Source organism: Talpa occidentalis, unplaced genomic scaffold (assembly GCF_014898055.3).
Source record: "Talpa occidentalis isolate TD23 unplaced genomic scaffold, MPIMG_talOcc4v2.1 talOcc4.14, whole genome shotgun sequence".
Classification (NCBI taxonomy): Eukaryota; Metazoa; Chordata; class Mammalia; order Eulipotyphla; family Talpidae; genus Talpa; species Talpa occidentalis.
The window spans coordinates 27,458,554-27,465,120 of record NW_023601433.1 but is presented as its reverse complement, the minus strand read 5'-3'; positions in this window follow the sequence as shown (position 1 = coordinate 27,465,120).

Sequence of the window (6,567 nt, the reverse complement as noted above, 5' to 3'; positions counted from 1 at the left end):
TAAGACAGGATCTTTGTGGATTGTGTTATGGAAAGGAAGGAAGCAAATACAACTTTCGTCTCAAGGCCATCTGTGTGGATCCACCAAGCCCCCTTGTTCTTGGGATTGTGTCTGGCAACCAAAGTTGCTGCTGGTTAAGCTAAATGTAGAGTGAGGCTGGGGCCTCTCACCTGGACAAAAGTCTTGGTATGAGGAACATACTGGGAAATTAGTATCTGCTGAAAACCTCAGGCAGACACTATGGCCACAACAACATAAGCAGCTAGACCACCTTGACAGGAAGTTAAGTGTGAACAGGGACTAGTGATAGGATGTTTTGATCAGCAACAACAATGGAATACCGAAGCAACAGCCCCTCTTAACTCCCCAAGCTTGTGACAGGCTATTATGCAGCTCTAATCCACATCCCCGCCAAGGATATTACTCCACATACTTGCACACCTTCCCTGAATCTGATACCAAATATATGAGTGACTGGCCAGGATATTGGCACAGTATCTCCAGACATGTAGCCCCCCAGGCCTTTCTCTCTCTCTGTCTCACTACTTTGACTTTGAGTTATTGTTCCTCTGTCCCCTGCAGCTCCCAAGATTGATGCCCCATGAGGTGACACACATGGGTGATGCCCCATCTGCTCAGGGTGGGGGAAGTCTCTTCTGTGCAATGTGGAGGCTGTGAGACAGGGAAGGTTCTTGTCTCACTTCCCCATGAATTTGCACCACTGTGGTAATAAAAACTACTACTGTATGAGCCACAATAATACTCAGCCTCATCCTCAGGCTTGAGACCAGAGATGGTCAAGGTGGCCGTGTTGCCTGACCTGGAGCCAGAGATGCCTTCAGGGATCCCTGAGGGCCGGGAACTGACATCATAAACAGGACGTTGGGTGTCTTGCCAGGGAGCTGCTGGTACCAGGACACATGGTTATAACCCCCAATGTCATTGCTGGTCCCAGCACAGGAGATGGTGACTGACTGTCCCAGAGCCCCAGACACTGAGGAAGGCTGAGTCAGAGCAGACTGGGCCCAGGAACCAGAAAAGAGGAAAAACACACTCAGGTGAATTCAGTCTGGGCCCAGGTGAGCCTGAGCAGGAGATAAAGGGTCAGCTGTGATGTGTTCAGTGTTCCTTCCCTGGAGGCCTCACCTGTGGCCTGAGTGAGGAGGGTGAGGAGGAGCACAGTCCAGGCCATGGTGGAGACAAGCCAAGGTCTCTGCCTTCTAATGCCCAACCTGGGCCTGCCTTCCCCAGATGTCTCTTATCCCCTCCCCCTGCCTAAGACGAGGGAGGGGCCTCTATGCAAATCTACTTCCTTAGTGCTAGATTCAAGTCCAAGGTCACAGATGTGTTCATTTCAACTTTCTTGCATTTTCTTCCATGTCACCACTTCCACAGTTAAAATAAACCAACCTCCCCAAACCTGGACGTGAAATCACAGAGACTTTCACATATTTGTCTCCTTCTCTCTTTAAAATTTGTAAGACTATTCTTTAATTCACTCTTTATTTTACTGTGTGGGTTTAAAACTGATTTATTTTTCAAATGAAAAGTACCAATTTATGGTTCAAGTTCCATCTGGGATGTAGAGAGCATGCAACGTCATTTCTTCTCTGAATGCAGCTATAAGCCTAGAACATGCAGGGAGAGGCTATTATAAAGGGAATCAGAAAAGTCACTGGAAAAAGAAACCTGCATTTAAAGGGACAGCTAAGGGCCTCCCCGATGGCGCATCGATTGAGCACTGGGTTGCGAAGATGCCTGCAGCCTCTGCAGCGTTGGTTCAATCCCCAGCTGCTCCATGGCTACAGGAGGAGGGTCCCACATGGCGCGCAGACCTCTCCTGCAGCCCGCTGCTCCCCTCAGCAGTGTACTTTGGTCCTTCTGCCTGCTCTGCTCCCCGCTCTGGCTCTGGTGAATTCTCTCACCCTCCCTCACTTCTGACTGTACCCAGTGCTTGTATAAATAAACAAACAAACTAATAAATCTTAAAAAATAAAATAAAATAAATAAAATAAAATAAATGGACAGCAAACCAGAAACAGTTTCCTGTTTTTCCTTTTGTATTCCATGGTCTGAGTTTGAAATAACACAACTGTTTTAGGTCCCTGAGTCCTGCTTCGTCCTAGGAAAATCTCAGAGGTAAACATTCATAGGACTTCATCCACTTCAGGATAAATCAGAGCAATTAAGGTTCCCAAAACCCAGTCCCTTGCTACCCCCTGGTGAACACTAAGGGTGCATCCCAAGTCCTGTGGATGCAGCAGAGCTTTAGCAGGAAATCCCTGCCCTGTTCTCTCTCAGCTCATGCTCTTCCCTCACATTTGTAAGAGAAATCTGCCTCCTAGTGCCCTCCAAGTAGTTTTCCCTTTTCCTTCAGCTTTTGAAACAAACAACTAAACAAAAAGTGGAAAAGAGAAACAATTACATGACTTCTGAAATTAGCCCATTTTGAAATAAGCACACAGGAGATATCTATAGAAAGGATCCAGTATTCCAGAAAACTAGTAAACAAAAGAAAGCTATGATGTAAACAATCATATTTAAAAAAATCAAACTACTAGGCCTCCCCAATGGCACAGCTGTTGAGCACTGAGTTGCGAGGCTGCCCACAGCCTCTACAATGCCGGTTCGATCCCCAGCCACCAGGCCAGGGTCCCACATGGCTCTGCAGACCTCTCCTGCCGCCTGCTGCTCGCCTCAGCAGTGTATTTCATCAGTCTGCCTGTTCTGTTCCCCACTCTGGCTCTGGTGAATTCTCTCACCCTCTCACACTTTTGACTGTATCCAGTGCTTGTATAAATAAAAATTTTAAAATCTTAAAAAAAAAAAAATAAAGCACCTGCTGTTTGGCTAGACTTTTACCCACAAGGGGTTGGATAACTTCGGGTGATTAATTTGGGAACTATATTCTTTGTCTTTTCTGTATTGCACACTAATTGCATTGAAGTTTCTTTTCAACAAAGGTTTTATGTTTTTTTTAATATGGTGGATGGCAGGACCTATTTAAAACAGGCAGATTTGGGTGTTCTGCAGTGCCCCTCTCCCTGTCCTGAAACATTTGGGTGACACGGCAACACCATGATTCAGTTTCTGAGGAGAGTACATTAAAAATCAAAATAATTTTTCAAATAATTTCTCCCTGAGTCTTCTCCCACCACAGCTGTTAATGTTGTATTTGTGTTCCTTCTCTCTCTGTCTCTCTATCTCTCTCTCTGTCTGTCTCTCTCTCTCTCTCTCTCTATCTATCTTCACTCCATCCTTTGTTTTCTCTACCACACCCCTGACTCCACTCACCCCACCTTAGAGCAGAGGAGGGGAACAGAGTCTGATCTTCCCCCAAGTATCCCTTCCTGGAAAAAGATTCCTGATGCCAAGAAGACAGAGTTACCCTCCCTGCATCTCAATGACAAAGCTAAGAGGGGATCCCAACCTAGCAGAGAAAAGCTAATCCCTCCATTCCCAGGGACAGAAGACAGAGATGGGACCTCTCAATCTCCCGTTAAGGTGGGCCCCCACAATCTGTTCCAGTCTCTGCTTTGGCCTGAGATGAGCCTGGGGTGCTTACATATCTCAGAGAAGGCACTGAGTGGAGACAATGGGCTTGATGGCTTTCCCCATTTGCATAACTAAGGAGAAAGAAGCTCTTAGAACCTACTACAAGCCAGGTATCTCTATGGTATCTGCAGACATTGCAGTTCCCAAACCAGGCTACACATCAGTGTCATCATTCAGTCAGTTACAATATGTTGCTTTGGCTAAAATGTCTGAAGAAAACAGCCCTCCCAGAGCACCTTCGATGGATGAGCAAACACGCCATAGGAGTGAAGCTTCTCGAACACACAGAAGAGCATGAAGGTATGGGATGTGATGTCAGGACAGAGAGAAATGGGGAGGGTGAGTTTGGCAAAACCACACCAGTTACCTAATATCACATAATGTTATGCTGGTTCAGATGAGCATCAACAAACCAAGTGGTACGAGAAGGTGGACACTGAAAGGTAGGACTCAATTCTGTTTCATGCTGTTCCCTCAGCAACATTTGCAGAGCTTTTTCACAAGTGGTTTCGACCATGGATTGAAAACATGCTTTTGATATAATTTTTAAGACCCACCCCAAGTTGACTTTAGAAAATACTTACACCTCGAATTTGAGAAGAAGGTGTAATTTTTTTCTAACCAACAATATGGCAAAGGTGAGCAAACATTTCCCCGTTGATTAGGTGACATTAAATGGCCCAGGTGACAGGATGGGTTCCTAGGATGACATTACGTGATATGAGACTCAGTCTTAGCCAGGAGCAGAAAGGACAGTACAAACCACAGTGACTCGCTGCAGGTGCATAGGCCAGTGCTGAGAGCAAATCTTAGGTTGCGGATCTATGCCCTGTGAACATAGAGCACTGCAGGTAAAAGCTCTGGCTGTGTCAGGACGAACAGTGCTCATCAGCTTGACCTCAGGCAAGTCCAGAGGTGGTCGAGGACCCCTGCTGCATACCTGAGTCTGGGACTCAAACTGGGACTCCTGAGGGCACAGAAATGACAGCACCATCAGAAAATCGCATCCCATACCCTTGTGCTGACATTGTGGGACCAGGAGGTAGGATTATAAACCTTGTGTGGATGCCTCACCCAGAGCAGACAATGTGACATCTGTCTCATGTGACCCACGTAGACACTTTGTAAATGTCCCACTGATGGCCACACAGTCAAGGAGCATTGTGTAAGATGTGCAAGGACAACCAGACAAAAGCCCCTTGACCACCTGGCTAGTCTCCATAGAGACACACCCACTACAGACAGGGGCAGCCTCTGCCAGCCTCACATACACAAGGGGGAGGGCCCAGAAGGTATCATGTGTCCGGGCGCAACAGCCTGTCCCCATGTGCTGTGACCTGGCTACTGATGAGCCACTGATGTGTGACACCGACCAGCTGGGGACGTCAGTGTGACTGGGGAAATTAAGAAGGTTGGCTACAAAAGATTAGAAAAAATAACGAATGGTAGATTAGGAGGAGGATGACTTCTCATCGGGAATCGCCTCCCATCAGATCCTTGTTTCCTGATGTAGGAAATCCATCTGCAAGCTAGGGAGCCTGGACAGGTTGCTTTCATTCATTTCCAGTCCAAGTGCCTGAGAACCAGCACACATGTGATGTGAATTTCAGCATTGGGAAGAGAATGAGGTGAAATAACCAAGCCCCAGCAGTGAGACTAGGAGAAACGATAAATTTCTCCTTCCCTACCTTGTCCAATCAAACGCTACCAGGCTGGAAGTTGTCCACGCAGTTGACTTTACTGAGTCCACTGGTACAAAGGCGAGTCTCGGGCAGGACACTGGCACAGACGCAGAACAATCCAGGCGAGTCCAGGCGCTACAGGCCCACTCTCGCTGACATCACAGTGACTCTTCCTCCTGAGGCGCTGGGGCTAGGTCCAGGCCAGTACATGTCATGTTCAGAACTAAAACTGGGAAAGTTCTGGTGGAATGGACAGAGTTAGTCATGGCCCGGTGCCTCTGGGGCTGAAACCTACCTTCATTCAGATGTTTGACTCTTTTTGGTCAAACTGCATGTCTACTTGGGAACGTGTCATTATGATGAATTGTAACAGGTGCTCCAGCAAGAACTGGGATTGGTTCAGGATGAGCAAAAAAAATGGTGATTCCTGAGGAAGGGGGCATGCCCACCAGCCATCTCGTCCCTTGGAGGAAAAAGGATTCTTTTGGGAAACAGCCCTTCCTAGTAGGGAAGGAATCCAGCATGGAGAGGGAAGATTCCACACACCGCAGATGCAACTAAACCTCCCCCTGTTCAGTTTCTCTGGATATGGGGTCACCTAGAGGGATATGAAAATAAAGGTCCATGTGGTTAATCCTCAGTCTCAGCAACATTTCCCCCTTCCTCAGCAACTCTTCTCTCAGCAGCAATGTGCAGAAGAGTAAGCACCAAGAAGGCCACACTGACAGCAGCGCAGACCCGAGTGAAGAAGGAGATGTCGTGCTGGACAACTGAGTCCAGGCTGGGCTGCACAGGCATGAGAGACCAGATCATGAAAAGTGAGGATATACTTGAAAACTGGGAAAACTGGCCCAACATGTGTCTCCCTGTCTCTTCTAGTTTAGTTAGTGGGAAAAGTTGCATATTCTGGGACTTGGGCCCAGAGAAAGAAGAAAAAGCTGCTTTTATTGTGAAACAATAGACCAGAGGATGTTTGCTTTGAATGCTGGGGAGGACAATGCAGCTGATGTAGGAACCATGTTCTCAAGACCCTTATGTGATGTCCCCTCTGCACAGTGCTGAAGCACCTTCACAACAAGGAGAGAGCCTATGAGCAAGGGCACGTTCTGGTCTCACCTTCCCATGACTTGCATCCTGTGGAAGGTGCCAGGCCTCCTAAATGAGGGGACAGTGATGATCAGCCTCTTCCTCAGTGGAGCCACTGAGAGTCAGGGATGATCGTTACCAGAGAAGTGATCAGGGATCCCTGGGGACAGAGTCCTGACAGCAGAGATAAGGAGACTGGGCTCAACTCTGGCACTGTACACCACAGGTGTGATACCCGATGTCA